The 17,211-nt window shown below is 38.4% G+C and overlaps 1 long non-coding RNA gene across 2 annotated transcripts in view; it reads right to left on the reverse strand.

Annotated features, from left to right (window-relative positions):
• The window catches only part of LOC123330746, a 94,773-nt gene that overhangs the window by 40,114 nt on the left and 37,448 nt on the right, over positions 1–17,211 (reverse strand). Inside the window, exons 2-4 of one of the 2 annotated variants that reach the window (XR_006546841.2) lie at positions 11,443–11,505; positions 3,501–3,551; positions 1,997–2,055 (exon numbers count right to left, since the gene is read on the reverse strand). This is a non-coding gene — a long non-coding RNA (uncharacterized LOC123330746). The remainder of the gene's footprint in view (positions 1–1,996; positions 2,056–3,500; positions 3,552–11,442; positions 11,506–17,211) is intronic. The other variant, XR_006546842.2, reaches the window with a different exon arrangement.

The following is a 17,211-nucleotide window of genomic DNA, read 5'->3' on the forward strand; positions in this document are numbered from 1 at the left end:
TGGTTTTCAGAGGAGTTTCTTTCAAATGCATTACTCTGAATGAGTAATCCAGCTGAGGAGATTAGTGCTTATATGGGTCTATTAGTAATGGCACTGACTTATGTTAAGAATTTCTAAACATTTTCTTTTAGGACTATCAGACATTTTTGAGCTTGGGAATTTACAGTCACCGGCTATGGAGGGTTAGGGTTGGCACCATCAGGGAGAATCTTTTTATTACCAAAAAGTAAGCAATCTTCCCTAACCACCCTCCCCTGCCAAAAAACACCCTACATTTCCAGAAAAACATCGCCATGCTCTTTGAGTTTAATGTCAAATCTGGGAAGGGGATACCAGTAGTGAAGTTTAGATTAGAGGCCCAATACTTGGTGTGGGTAGTCTAATGCTCTTCTTAAAATAATCTTTCCTGGGAAAACTACAAAAATTTACAGGGTTCAGGTAGGAGTCAGAGAGCAAACCGAACTACACACCCCCTTCCACTGAAACAATGTTGCTTAAAGGGATGACCCGAGGTTCACCTGTATCGGAACTTCTAAGGGTGCTGGTTTAAAATGAAAAAATCGCCAGCTCACAGAGACTTAAGGAAATGCAAACTCTGCATATGGGTCTCACACACATGCATGGCTGACAAGCATCCCAGTGAATTTTTACAGCCTTTGCACTAACACCTGAAAAGTGGCAAAGGCTGCCATCAAGGAGTGAGGCTGGATTGAAGGAAGGATCCTTAGCCACCATCAAACAGTTCAAGGAATTGCCTCAAATTACATGGCCAGAGTCATAGAGAATTCCAAAGTGGAGACACTCACATTTGAATTGTCTCTTCCCTCCTCCCTGAGCTATGCTTGCTGAAGATTAATGCCTTACTCTTTGCGACACCAATTTGACTTTGCTGTTTCCCATTATGGCTCCTTTGCTTTCATTCTCTCCCTCTTTTGACAGATACAACTTTATTTGGATGTTCCCATGGTCCTCCTGTGCTTTCTGGACTCACTAGATTGAATGGAATCTCAAATCCAACCTACGCTCAGTGATATTTTCTCCCTCTGTGACATTCCTAAAATGTTACCATGTGATTTTGGCTTGATTGGCAATTGAAAGGGAACTCTGGGGCACTTCTCTCTTTTTAAACACTGCTAATCATCAAAACCATGGTCCTTATCACATATCAAACTATATCTCTCTATAATTAGCACCATTGCTTATAGGTCTGCCTTCTGTTAATATACTTCAGGTAATTGAGTTCCTCTTCCACATGACAGCTATAGCTATATTCTAACTGATAAGTCTTTAGCTTTGCATGTTTTATAATGTTTGCATTTCCTTAAGTCTCTGTGAGCTGGTGATTTTTGTGCACGTGAAATGAGAATTGTCTCAATTGCCATCCCTATGATTATACATTCCTAACCATGCCCTCATTAGATAAAAAACTCCAACAAAACTGTCCTCAGAAGAGGTTTTGTTTGTGCTGTTTCAATGTGTGCATGGTCAATCACTTTAGTCATGTCCAAATCTTTGCCACTCCATGGACTGTAGCCCACCAGACTCCTCTGTCCATAGAATTCTCCAGGCAAGAATACTGGAGTGGATTGTCATGCCCTCCTCCAGGGAATCTTCCTGACCCAGTGATCAAACCTGCATCTCTGTGTCTCCTGCATTGTAGGCAGATTTACTAGCTGAGCTGTGGTTGTTTCAATAGTGGTTCTCCAACCAGGGCAGTTTTCTCCCCCACCTCCCACTCTGACTACAGGGAACATTTGACAATGTCTAGAGACACTGACAGTGCCTACACCTGAGAGGGGTCTTTTGTGGACAGATGCCAAACACACAAACATCCCGCAATGCCCAGAATGTCGCCCCACCTTCCCCTTTCATCCCTACAACAAAGAATTATAGAATTATCCAGACTAAACTGTCAAGTGTTGAGGCTAAGAAAACTTTGTTAGAAAACCTCAAGTCAATATAGAAAAATGTGTACAATGATTTACTTGCTACTCACTCTTCCTTGAGATTCCTTTCAAAACAGGCAAAATTTTCACATTCCATGTCACCTTTCGCCTGGAAAATTGTTAAAACATATTTTTACAAGTTAGGATCATCACTGACAATGTTATAAGCTACTAACATGTTTATCTCAGTGGAAAAGGGGAAAATTCTGGTTCTTTGGACATATTCCGTTGAATGTTTTGTCTGTACATAGTCTCCACCTGGTCTGAGAGAATCATTTGCCCTTGACGTCTAAAACAAAACAAACAAACAAAAAAAAAAACAGAAATAAAATAAAACAAATGTCAGCACATGAGAATCTGGCTTGGAGGTAAGATATTCAAAATCAGCCTTCTATAAACACTATCTTTAACTCTACTCCAATAAAAATAGACATTAAACACATTTAAATTGCCTATGAAGTAAAGATGAAGCCCACTTTAATTCATTTGCATTTTACAATCATTCATGAGGTATTTAATATGTGCTGAGTGCTAGGTCAGATGTTAATGATATGAGAGAAAACAAAATCTCTAACTTTGACAAAGAGTCTGCTGAGGGAGAGAGAAATATAAACTGTTCTCAGAGCAGATGACATTCCTGTTCCATCAAAAAGATGACTCAGAAGAGTCGTTCTTCATCTTCTGCCACCAAATCTTCCAACCCACCAGCATCTCTAAAACTGTATGCTCTGCCTGTGCGGTGACTCAGTGGATTCACTGTCCATGTTCTACATAGACCAACTTCTCTCACCTCTGTCTAATCAATGACTTTCCTCAGGTCATTGATTATCAGGTCATTGATATCTCCTTTCTCTTCTCTCTCATTACATCATGTTTTGCTCCTCTTTTCTGTATCACTGATATCATCATAAAAGCATGCTGTACTATCTATAAGTCTCAGTCTCATCTCTATACCCTCACCTCTTCTGATCTCCTTTCACCCTCTTAGCTCAAACTATCAGTGTCCTTTGATACAGATCATCTCTGTCTCCTCCTTAAAAAAAAAAAAAATATATATATATATATATATATATATTTTAACTTGGTATTTTGTACACCATATATTTCTGATTTTTTTCTTACCTATATGGTTGCTACTTCTCAGTCTTCTCTGCTGGAACTTTATCTCCCCAACCTTGAAATGCTATAGACCCCTTACTCTTAGATGATCCTATCCACTCCAATGGCCTTCAACACATTCTATGTGCTGATGACCCTCAGATTTCTATTTCCAGAATGAATCTTTCCTCTAAATTGTAATACTTTGTACTAGGATGTCTAATGGGCGTTTCAATCCTTGCAAATCTGAAACTGGGCCCTTGATTCACCTCCCTACTGCTTGCCAAACATGTTTTTCCTCTAGAGATTCTTATCACAGTAGTTACTGCCATAAAGCATCTTATGTCAAAAATCTGGTGTCATAACTTTTCTTCAAACCCATCAAATGAATATTGATAGAATTAGATTTGAATAGTACCCTGCCCTAACCTAATGTCTCTCTCTTGGGTTCATCACCTGGTACTCCAAGAAGTCTCTGCTCTGGTAAATCAACAGCCAGTTCTGCCCCTAGAAGCCAGAGAAAAATATTTTTAAATGAAAATTATATCACATCACCCAGGTCCTTATGACAGAACACAAAGAATAACTAAAGACCCTCTTGATGAAAGTGCAAGAGGAGAGTGAAAAAGTTGGCTTAAAACTCAACAGTCAGAAACTAAGATCATGGCATCCAGTCCCATCACTTAATGGCAAATAGATGGGGAAACAATGGAAACAGTGACAGACCTTATTTTCTTGGGCTCCAAAATCACTGCAGATGGTGACTGCAGCCATGAATTTAAAAGACGCTTGCTCCGTGAAAGAAAAGTTGTGGCCAACCTAGACAGCGTATTAAAAAGCAGAGACGTTACTTTGCCAACAAAGATCCATCTAGTCAAAGTTATGGTTTTTCTAGTAGTCATGCATGGATGTGAGAGTTGGACTGTGAAGAAAGCTGAGTGCCGAAGAATTGATGCTTTTGAACTGTGGTGTTGGAGAAGACTCTTGAGGGTCCCTTGGACTGAAAGGATGTCCAACCAGTCCATTCTAAAGGAGATCAGTCCTGGGTGTTCATTGGAGGGACTGATGCTAAAGCTGAAACTCCAATACTTTGGCCACCTGATGTGAAGAATTGACTCATTGGAAAAGACCCTGATGCTGGGAAAGATTGAAGGCAGGAGAAGAAGGGGACAACAGAGGGTGAGATGGTTGATGGCATCACTGACTTGATGGACATGAGTTTGAGCAAGCTTTGGGAGCTGGTGATGGACAGGAAACACCGGCATGCTGTGGTTCATGAGGTTGCAGAGTTGGACATGACTAAGCGGCTCAACTGAACCCAGCTCCTGGACACTGTGTGGTAGTTTTCCAACATTCAGAATAAAATCATAGTCTTTACCTTTTCGGGCTCAATTTAAATTCTCACTTCCATTTCCAGTCATTTTCTCCTTGCTCATGACACTCTGTTGGCCTTTTTGCAAGTTTCACCTTCTTACCTCAGAATCTTTATAATCACTGTAACTACTTCCTGAAACAATTTTTCTCCAGGAAATCACATGGCTCATCCCTTACTATGTTCATGTACTACTCAAATATCATTTCCTAAGAGACAACCCTCTTAATATTAACTTTTCGCTAACCCCATGCTATGCTATGCTATGCTAAGTCACTTCAGTCATGTCTGACTCTGTGCGACCCCATAGACAGCAGCCCACCAGGCTCCCCTGTCCCTGGGATTCTCCAGGCAAGAACACTGGAGTGGGTTGCCATTTCCTTCTCCAATGCATGAAAGTGAAAAGTGAAAGTGAAGTCGCTCAGTTGTGTACAACTCTTAGCGACCCCATGGATTGCAGCCTACCAGGCTCCTCCGTCCATGGGATTTTCCAAGAAAGAGTACTGGAGTGGGGTGCCATTGCCTTCTCTGTACCTTGTTATAATTTTTTCTAGCATTTATCACCACCTGATTTGCATTCTAATTTACTTGTTTGTATATTTACTGTTTATTCCACTATTATATAAATGCCATAGCCACAGGATTTTTGTTTTGTTCTCAACTCTATCCCTAGAGAAGGAAATGGCAACCCACTCCAGTGTTCTTGCCTGGAGGATCTCAGGGATGGGGGAGCCTGGTGGCTGCCATCTATGGGGTCACACAGAGTCGGACACGACTGAAGTGACTTAGCATAGCATAGCAACTCTATGCCTAGAGCTAAGAATTGTCCTTGGAGTATCTTGGGCACTCAGATATTCATTTGACTACTGAATGAACTAGTCTCCATATTCAGCAAGATAGCACCTGGTACACGCTTTCTTAACTTTTGTAAACTTTATTCATTTCTCTTATTTACCAAGCTTATACTTTTGGAAGCAGTATACTAACCCTATGTTGTTTATAGGTAACTGGAAATAAGCATTCATTTGTAATACTTTCTATATTTGGGCACATCTTACCCTGAGGTAGAAATCAAACAATATATGATACAGTGAATACAACATACCACAGCACATCAATTAAGTACAAATAAGTGATTAAAATAATTACCAAGACAATCACATTATTTTAAATAATCTAATTTTTAATACTTTTAGTAATTAGGAAAAATATATTTAGTAATTAGGAAAAATTATATTTATATATATTAGAAGTTTGTATATTTAAGGGATGAAACAAGATGACCCAAGATGCCATTCTAGAGATGGGTGCAATTTGAGCTCTTCAAAGAGGAGGGCATGGCCACCCACCTAGTATTCTTGCTTGGACAATGCCATGGACAGAGGAGCCAGGTGGGCTACAGTCACAAACAATTGGACAGGACTGAGCACCTAACACTTTCACTTTCAAAGAGAATTGTAGTATATTTTGTGGTTGGTCTTAAATATTTGATACAAGAATCAGTGTCTGTCTTTTCTGAATTAGGTTTTGATGTGTTCCCTGACATGTAGGATTTGAAGTTCAATGAGCTGACAATACTAGAACTTTGCTTTCTTAGTAACAAATGAGACATGTACTTGAAAAGTAGCCTAATAACTGTGTAATCTAAAAAATATCTGAATAATGGTAGCGAGTCATAACTTGCAGAGAAAGAAATTGATGTTCCCACTGTTCCTGAGCAGACTTAGATTAATTGTCAAACTTTCAATGAAGGAGTGAAGAGCTGCTTGCCTCAATCTTGTTGAGAATAAAGATTCTGACACTTCTTATTTCACATTACAAAGGTAAATAAACATATTTAATGCAATATATTAAAGCACAGCGTTGGGAGGAAAGAGGAACTGGCTTCTAATTTTTGCTCACCCCCTGAGAAGTAGTATGACCTTGAGCCCCAATTTCCCCATTTTTATCATTAATAACAGGTGAAGGGAGTGAGATAAAATAATTCTTTGTGTCTTCTACTTGAGACCAATTTGCAATATAAACCACAAAGCCACTTATTGGCAGTTCTACAGATTATACTGAATGTAAGATCATTTTTGTGCCTTTTAACATGGACAAAGATATAAAATATATCCATGGCATAAAATTTTTTCATAAAATCAATTAGAACAATAGGAAAACCCCCCAAAATCAGTTCCTTCAAAACTCAAAAATTAACCAATGGTCTGTAATAATCCAAGGAACATTCATTCAATAAAATTGGCTCAATCTTGGTAAAAAGCAGCGAGCTTTGTGGTGTCTTAACTTGCCCTGTCCCCATCTGCTCTTACCACCTCTGTGATATCTTTAAAAACCAACAGCTTTGCAGTCTACTGTGAAAATCTTCAGTTTAGCAGTCACTTGGTGGAGCAGAATGAATTCAGGGCTCCCCACAAAGTCAGAGAATTATTGTTAGTTGATCTGCCTGACAGCTGCCTGAAAACCACCACTTAAAGGACTTGTATTTATTTCACTGGATTCAGAACTTACTCGATGAGAAAAGCCCTTTGGAAGGGGTAGTATTTGTCTAAAATGATTAGGGGCAATTGTTTAAGATTGCAGCTGCCCAAAGTAGTGATAACAGTTGGGGAAATCAAGAGGCTCACCAGAAAATATAAAAGGAAACACTAGAAATTAGATGTCCATATGGGGCTTTTAAAAGTTCTGACATTTTCTTGGAAAAGAAGGCCACTCATATGTGCAGGGCTGCACTCAGGAAAGACTGTATTCAGGACTGTGTAAGTTCTGAGGAAAGCCTCAAAAAAGTCCTAAGCTCTCACTGATAGCTCTGCGTAATCAGGAAGTGAAAGTTGAGACATAGTGTAAATTGCCAGAGCATTTGTGTCCAAACATGCACACAAATCCCCTTAGAAAATACTGGGAGAATTATTGATTCATTACATGTGAGGAAATCTCTATCCAATCATCAGCTGACCACTGAGGTAACTAAACAGAGACATCAGAGGCTTCATGTGACAAAGAATACAGAATTGGTTCAGTTCAAACAGAAAGACAATTCTTTGTGAAGATGGCAAGAGTGGGTGGGATGTGATTTCCAGAGTAACCACATATTAGTAAAGATGTCCAGTTTTCAATTAAAAAATCATGAGACATGAAATGAAACACTAAAGTATATTGCATATGCAGGAGAGATTAATAGAAACTGCCCCTAAAGAAGCCCAGATGTTACTTAATAGAAAAAGATATTAAACCATTCATTATAAATATGTTGAAAGAACTAAAGGAAACAATGTCTGAAAAATGAATGGATATCAGAGGAAAGATGTCCCAAATAGAAAATAACAAAAAAAGAGATGTAATTTTTTTTTTAAGAGTGAAATAGAAACACTGGCATTAAATTCAAACAATTTAAGTGAGGGAAAAAAAAAAAAAAAAGTACCAGGAAGTATCAACAACAGCTATGAGCTGAACAAAGGAAAAATTAGCAAACTTGAAGATAGGTCAGTTAAGAATATGTAGCCTGAGGTACCGAAAATAAAAAAGAATGAAGAAAAATGAGCAGAAACTCAGACTTATGGGATAACACGTAAAAAATGAGAGTTCTGAAGCAGAGAAAGAAAGAGGCAGAAAGAATACGTGAAGAATCAATGGCATAAAACTCCTGAAATGATAAAAAATATTCATCTACCTATCCAAGAAGCTCAATAAATTCCAAGTAATAAACTCAAAGAGATCCACAGCTGCACACATAACAGTAAACATTTTGAAAGCCTAAGACAATAACTTTCAGTGTAGCAAGAAAGACATGACCAAACATGTACAAGGGACACTCAATAAAATTAACAGATGATTTTTCATCTTCAGCTATGAAGTCCAAAAGGCAGTGTGATGACATTTTCAAAGTGCGGAAATCAATAATTCCATACTCAGCAAAACTATTCTTCAAAAATGAAGATGTTAAGATATATCATGGACAAATAAAAACAGAATTAATTGATAACAGATGTGTCCCACAAGATTTAACACAAGGAGTAAGGACACTAGCAAGAAATTCGGAGAAGGCAATGGCAACCCACTCCAGTACTCTTGCCTGGAAAATCCCATGGATGGAGGAGCCTGGTCGGAGTCAGGCACAACTGAGTGACTTCACTTTCACTTTCATGCATTGGAGAAAGAAATGGCAACCCACTCCAGTGTTCTTGCCTTGAGAATCCCAGGGACAGCGGAGCCTGATGGGCTGCCGTCTATGGGGTCGCACAGAGTCAGACACGACTGAAGTTACTTAGCAGCAGCAGCAGCAGCAAGAAATTTGAATCCACAAAAATAAGAAAAGAGAAGTTAACTATATAGGTACAGATAAAAGAGACTAAGTATCTTTTATATTCTCTTACCTTGTTTAATAACTGTTGAATAAAGCAATAATTATAAAACTATGTTGATGCTTGTAATGCACAAATATGTAATATAAAAATATTAATGTATAAAGATTATAATAATAGCATAAATGAGGGAGAGGAACTATAGATATGTTGGTGTAAAATTCCTGCCTTCAATTGAATTTAAGCAGGTATGAATTTGAAGTAGATCATTGGTGTCAACATGTTGATTGTAACACTCAGGGGTACTTGGGGATTACATATAGTCAAAAATATATTAAAATAAATGAAGTGAAGTGAAGTCACTCAGTCATGTCCTTACTCTTTGTGACCCCATCGACTGTAGCCTAACAGGCTTCTCCGTCCATAAAATAAATGAGGGAATGAAATGAAATATTAGAAAATATTTAACACAAAAGAAGAATGGATGAGCAAAGGAAGAATAAACATACAAATGACATATAAAAAATCAAAAAACAAGTTAGCAAAGTGGATAATAAACAATTTCCAGCTACATGCTGTTTAAAAGAAACATACTTTATAAGACAAGTTAAAATTATGAAAATTAAAAGGATGGAAAAATATATACCATGCAAATAGCAAAAGAGGTATCATGGCTATGTTAATACCAAACAAAAGAAACTTAAAGACAAAAGTTGTTACTACAGAAAGAGGAGGATATTTTATAATAAGATGGTCAGTATTATTATTAGGAAGGCATAATTATAGCCAATATATATCAGACAACAGAAACTCAAAATATATGTTAACAAAAATGTATGAATTTAATAAGAGAAATAGACAATTCAACAGGAATAGAGCATTCAAGACTCCATTTCAAATAAGTCTTCTACTACATGATTATATCAGAAGAAATAAGGAATATAAAACTTGAACAACACTACAAATCAACTAAACTTAACGGGTATATATGTATTTAAAGTATTCCACATAACAACAAAAGAGTACACATTTTTCTCAAGCCCACATGGCTATACTCCAGTAAAGAATGTTTATGAGGCCATAAAAAAGCCATACTAAATATAAACTGCTGAGAATTATTCAAAATATGTTATTTAATATCTGACTACAAAAATAGAATCAAACTAGAAATCATTATCCAATGAGAACTTAGAAAAGTCACAAATATTTGAAAATTAACACTCAGTGGGTCAAAGAGAGAATCACAATTAGAAACTATGTAGGTATGATTGAAAACAAAAACATAACATATTAAGTTAAGAGCAGATTGTGAAAGCAGCATTTAGTGAGAAACTTACAGCTGTAATAGCCAGTGGTGGATTCAGTTTGATATTTGGCAAAACTAATACAATTATGTAAAGTTTAAAAATAAAATAAAATTTAAAAAAAATAAATAAATAAAAATAAGAAAGATGCAAAACAAAGTATATACATTGTATAGTCCTTCTGTTTCTGTCATTTGTCAAGGATTTATAAACCAAATTCACTGTTCTTCATAAATCTGACCTCATTTCAGTTATTGACCCTTCATTTGAGAGAGTACCAGCAATTGTGATTAACTCGGTTAACTCTCGGAGAAGGCAATGGCACCCCACTCCAGTACTCTTGCCTGGAGAATCCCATGGATGGAGGAGCCTGGTGGGCTGCAGTCTATGGGGTCACTGAGTCGGACACAATTGAGTGACTTCACTTTCACTTTTCACTTTCATGCATTGGAGAAGGAAATGGCAACCCACTCCAGTGTTCTTGCCTGGAGAATCCCGGGGACGGGGGAGCCTGGTGGGCTGCCTTCTCTGGGGTCGCACAGAGTCGAACACGACTGAAGCGACTTAGCAGCAGCAGCAGCAGCAGCTGTTAACTCATGTACTACTGCTGCTGTCGCTTCAGTCGTGTCCGACTCTGTGCGACCCCATGGACGGCAGCCCACCAGGCTCCCCCGTCCCCAGGATTCTCCAGGCAAGAACACTGGAGTGGGTTGCCATTTCCTTCTCCAATGCATGAAAGTGAAAAGTGAAAGTGAAGGCGCTCAGTCGTGTCCGACTCAGCAACCCCATAGACTGCAGCCCACCAGGCTCCTCCGTCCATGGGATTCTCCAGGCAAGAGTACTGGAGTGGGGTGCTACTGCCTTCTCCGAACTCTTGTACTAATTCCTGAATAAAGCATAGACTCATCAGATCAATTTTTTTTATCATGAATGTTTGTGATCATGTTATAATTCAACAATTTCATATGCAAGTGCTAGCTAGCTTCACTGCTCAAAATTTAGAAGAAGAATAAAAAATTTAAAATGAATTTTTAAAAGCAAAACTGACACATGTATGAGGTGCATTTTGCTGTTGTATAATTGTAAGCACGCCTATAGGGATGACCACTTTTTATTTACTGCACTACACTCATAAGAACCCTTTTGGTTAGCTGTCTTAAAATTTAAATCAAGACTATTTATTTGAAATATATATATAGTATCTTCCCATTCTATTTCATTGCAAATATTGAGATTTGTCTTCTCTACCTACTTAATTGATATTTCATGTTTGATTCTCAAATACTTTGACATGGTGAATAATCATACCTGAGGAATTGTACTTCATTCTTTCAACAAAATAAGCTGTTTTCCAAACCCCATTTAGCAGATTAAAATTAGCACACTTTCAGTTATTCAATGTTAAAAATTTGTGTACTTACATGAGGTCTTTAAGGTCATAGGTGATGCAAGAATCAATTCTCCTCCTGTATCAGTCACAGTTACTATATACACGGCCATGATGAATATGTGGAGGAAAAAATATTCAGATTTATACACTTGTACAATTTTGTATATTCTGATTCTGTAAAAATTGATTTATTTTTTATAGGAAAGAAAAAGCCGGCTGTGATAAAGCAGCAAGAAGACCAAGGGTTTTATCATCAGTGCTCAAGGGCACTGAAACTTTGCTAGCTTACCAATTCACATGGCTGACTTAATATACTAGAGTAATAAATTTTTAAAAGCCATTCTTTTCTGTAGCTTTGGTATTAAAGTGCCAATACTATGAATAATAAAGGGAGAATCATAAAGGAGAAAACCAGAAAGTTTCGGTTGTGTTTGTGTTACCTAAAGAAGCAATGGGGAGGCAGTTGTAACCACCCAACTATCACTTGGATAGTGTTGATTTAGACCCATCCATGCTTGCATTTTGTGTTTTTCATACATAAGTGTATTACAAAAGGTGAACTATTTTACTATTTACTTAAATAATACCATCCAAGATATACTAGAAATTTCTCTAATAGATATAACTGAGTTGCATCTATCAAAGAAAAGAAGAAAAACCTTAAATCAATAACCTAAATTTACATCTTAAGAATCTAGAAAAGGCAGAGGAAACAAGATCCAAAGCAAGCAGAAGGAATGAGGTAATAAAACTTAGAGCAGAGATAAACAAAATAGACAATAATGAAGTAACAGAGAAAAATCACCGAAACCAAAAATTTCTTCTTTGAAAAATCAAAATTAACAGTTAACACATTACATAACAAAGGAAATTTAGAAGTTCTCATTAAGAAATAGCTACCGACAGATTCAAGAGGAAAGAGTTTCCTCTTTTGATGTATTAACAAGTAAAGAGATTAAATAAGATAAAAAATATATCACAAAGAAAGCCTGAGCCCAGACGGCTGTAGCGATGACTACGAAACGTGTAAGGAATAACTAAAATGAATCCTTCACAAATTCTTCTCAAAAGTAGAAAAAAAGGGACTACGCCACAATTCCCTTTTGTAAGGCCAGTACTACAATGATAACAAAAACAAAGACATAACGAGAAAACTATAGACCAGTATCTGTTATAGATGCAACAATTCTCAAAATACTAACAAACTGAATTCAGACACATGAAAAAGATTATACATGATGACCTAATGGGATTTATCCCTGGGAGGCAACATTGGGCTGACATTCAAGAACTATTAATGTAAGTCACCATGGCAAAAGACTAAAAGACAAAAGTATATGATAATTTCAGTTAGTGGAAAACATACCAATAAGTATTCAAGATCTAAATAAATGGTAAGATATCCCATTTTCACAGATCAGAATTAATATTGCAAAGAAGGCTGCTGCTGCTGCTGCTGCTGCTGCTAAGTCGCTTCAGTCGTGTCTGACTCTGTGCGACCCCATAGATGGCAGCCCACCAGGCTCCCCCGTCCCTGGGACTCTCCAGGCAAGAACACTGGAGTGGGTTGCCATTTCCTTCTCCAATGCATGAAAGTGAAAAGTGAAAGTGAAGCTGCTCAGTCATGTCCGACTCCCAGCGACCCCATGGACTGCAGCCCACCAGGCTCCTCTGTCCATGGAAGTTTCCAGGTAAGAGTACTGGAGTGGGTTGCCAGTGCCTTCTCCGATTCAACACAATCCCCCCAAAAATTCCATCTGGCTTATTTATAGACATTGACAAGTTGATCCTAAAATTCACATAGAAATTCAAGGGTCAAAGGTAGCCAAAACCATCTTGAAAAATAGAAAAAAATTGGAGAAATCACATATCCTGATTTCAAAACTGACTCTAGAATAACTTCCAGTTTTTGGTTCTGCATGTAAAGAACTTGAAGTCACCATTCAATGCTAATGAGTAAAATGCTAACCAGAATGAAAAATCAGTAACTCTCCTATGATCTATAAGAAAGGGCAGGACACAACAGCTGCTCTCAAGACAGGAGAGATGAACAGGGAAGTACAGAGATTTGTGGCTTGTTAGAACAGAATCTGATGAGTAATAACTACCACAGGAACCAGTGCTGGGGTAGGACAAGCTGAACGATAACTTACGAATTGCTTAAACAAGTGAACAAGTCTCAGAGTTAAAAACTCCAGAAGCAGAGAGTCATGGGGAGAGATGCGGGTGCTCCACGATATGATGAGATTTATCTTCAGTAAATCAACCAGATACCCACAATAAATATAAGAGAAAAAAAATTCTGTCTTGCTTCTGGAAGGGTGAGGGAAAAAGGGAAATATTTTTAAATAGGCCAGAGCACTGTGCTGTTCTTAACAAGGCCTGCCTTCAGGGAAAACTACTTAACCAAAATCTATATTACTGGGGTTTTATCAGAGTCTAACTGAACCAGGAAAGGAAAACAAACACCCAACTTACACTCACTATTGCTGTCCTGTCCCATCTAAGCTGTGAAAAGAAATTGAGAAACACATGTTAAATTCACAGTTTAAAGGCACAGACATTAAAAGACTGACCTAATCAAAGACTAGAGAATGTTTTCCCTATTCCCATATCTCACCACCATATTAGTAAAGGCTTATTTAGAGAGGTTTCTTTTACCCAGTACATAATGCCTAGCTCGGAGAAGGCAATAGCACCTTGCCTAGCTGCTGCTGCTGCTAAGTTGCTTCAGTTGTGTCCGAATCTGTGCGACCCCATAGATGGCAGCGCACCAGGCTCCCCCGTCTCTGGGATTCTCCAGGCAAGAACACTGGAGTGGGTTGCCATTTCCTTCTCCAATGCAGGAAAGTGAAAAGTCAAAGTGAAGTCGCTCAGTCGTGTCTGACTCCTAGCGACCTCATGGACTGCGGCCTACCAGGCTCCTCCGTCCATGGGATTTTCCAAGCAAGAGTACTGGAGTGGGGTGCCCCTGCCTAGCTACTCAGAAACAATTTTAAGACACACCGAAAGGCAAACAACAACAAGAAAAAATAATTTAAAGAGACAGTGTCATAGGGAAGAACAAATCTGACCCCATCATGGATGTTTCTTTTACTTTAACCTTTGTATTCTATTGCTTTTGGTGCAAGTTAAGAATGTTGCCTCAATATTTAAGGAAATCTGGAAAACTCAGCAGTGGCCACTGAACTGGAAAAGGTCAGTTTTTATTCCAATCCCAAAGAAGGGCAAAATGTCAAAGAATGTTCAAAGTACCACACAACTGCTCTCACTTCACATGCTAGCAAGGTAATGCTCAAGATCCTTTAGGCTAGGCTCCAACACAGTATGCGAACTGAGAACCTCCAGATGTACAAGCTGAAATTAGAAAGGGAAGAGATAGCAGAGATCAAATTGCCAACATCCACTGGATCATAGAAAAAGCAAGGGAATTCCAAAAAACCATCTACTTCCGCTTCATTGACTACACTAAAGCCTTTGACCGTATAGTTCACAACAAACTGTGGAAAATTCTTAAAGAGATAGGAATACCAGACCACCTTACCTGCCTCCTGAGAAACCTGCAAGCAGGTTAGAAGCAACAGTTAGAACAGAAACCTGTAAGAAGCAACAGTTAGAACCAGACATGGAACAATATACTGGTTGAAAATTGGGAAAGGAGTACTTCAAGCCTGTATATTGTCATCCTGCTTATTTAACGTATGTGCAGTTCATTATAGGAAATGCCAGGCTGGATGAAGCACAAAGTGGAATCAAGATTGTTGGGAGAAATATCAATAACCTCAGATATGTAGATGATACCACCCTAATGGCAGAAAGTGAAGAGCAGCTAAAGAGCCTCTTGATGAATGTGAAAGAGGTGAGTGAAAAAGCTGGCTTAAAACTCGACATTCAAAAAAGCAAGACCATGGCAACCAGTCCCATAACTTCATGGCAAATAGACAGGGAAAAAATGGTAACAATGATAGATTTTATATTCTTGCGCTCCAAAACCACTGCAGATGATGACTACAGCCTTGAAATTAAAAGAGGATTGCTCCTTAGAAGAAAAGCTATGAAAAACCTAGACAGGGTATTAAAAACCAGAGATATCATTTTGCTGCCAAAGGTCCCTATAGTCAAAGATATGGTTTTTCCAGTCGAGAAACTGAAGAATTGATGCTTTTGAACTGGTACTGCAGAAGACTCTTGAGAGTCTCTTGGACTGCAAGGAGATTAAACCAGTCAATCCTAAAGGAAATAAACATTGAATATTCACTGGAAGGACTGATGCTGAAACTTAAGCTCCAATGCTTTGGCTTTTGCTGCTGCTGCTAAGTTGCTTCAATCGTGTCCGACCCTGTGCAACCCCATAGACGGCAGCCCACCAGGCTCCCCCATCCCTGGGACTCTCCAGGCAAGAACACTAGAGTGGGTTGCTATTTCCTTCTCCAGTGCATGAAAGGGAAAAGTGAAAGTGAAGACATTCAGTTGTGTCCGACTCTTAGCGATCCCATGGACTGCAGCCTACCAGGCTCCTCCATCCATGGGATTTTCCAGGCAAGAGTACTGGAGTGGAGTGCCATTGCCTTCTCCCATACTTTGGCTACCTGATGTGAAAACTCAACTCATTGGAAAAGACCCTGATACTGGGAAATATTGACGGCAGGAGAAGAAGGGGATGACAGAGGATGAGATGGTTGGATGGCATCATTGACTCAACGGACATAAGTTTGAGCAAACTCCAGAAAATAATGAAGGATAGGGAATCCTGGTGTACTACAGTCCATGGAGTTGCAAAGAGTCAGACACAACTGAGTGACTGAACAACAAGAATATAGCCTGAAATATACAGGATAGCCAAGGCTCTGACCCTTAAAGATATGACATGATCCCATTCAAATAGACACAAGAAGTTTCATAACAGGGAATAACATTTGTCTTGGAGGTTTATAGGAACACTGTGACTGGACCTACATGGACAGAGGCAAGAACGAAGGCTTCTGGAACCAAGAAGTTTGCAACAACCAATCGCACCCATCCTCTCTTACTATTAAAGAAAAGCCTGAATTGTAACTCAGGTAAGATGGTTCTTTGGGACCCTGGTCCACCATCTTCTCTGTCTGCTGGCTTTCAGAATTAAGTTGCTCTTCCTTGCCCCAGCAACGAATCTCTTGATTTATTGGCCCATCATGCAGTGAGTGCTACAAGCCTGGACTCAGTAACAGTGGCAAGCACTAGAACCAAGCATTGCAGGGCTGGTGGAATGATCAAACTGGAATTTTAAACAACGGTGATTAATATACTAAGGACCCTAGTGGATAATGTATACAGAAGGCAAGAAAATATGGGCAATGTAAGCAGAGAGAATGAAGACACTAAGAACACACCGAAAAGAAAGTCTAGTGATTGAAAAGAAAAACAAACAAACAAAAAAACTGTAGCAGAAAAGAAGAATGTCTATAATGGACTTAGTACTGGGCACATGACTAAAGAAAGACTCTTTCAACTAAAAAGGATATATCAATAGGATCCTCAAAGAAAAAAGAAAAGGCAGGAAAAAAGAAAACCCACAATAGATTATCCATGGACTATGGGACTGTGGAATGTCTAACAAAAAGTACAACATAATTTGTAATGGGACGACCAGAGAAGAGAGAAAAGGAGTATTTAAAGCAAGTTTACTTTCAACATGAAAAAATCAATTAATGTAATCCATCACATCAAAAGACTAAAAACTGAAAACCATATGATCTTATTAATAGATGTGGAAAAACAATCAACAAAATCTAACACCCTAAATTAAAATCATTTAATTAAT

This window comes from Bubalus bubalis, chromosome 2 (assembly GCF_019923935.1).
Source record: "Bubalus bubalis isolate 160015118507 breed Murrah chromosome 2, NDDB_SH_1, whole genome shotgun sequence".
In the NCBI taxonomy this organism is placed as follows: Eukaryota; Metazoa; Chordata; class Mammalia; order Artiodactyla; family Bovidae; genus Bubalus; species Bubalus bubalis.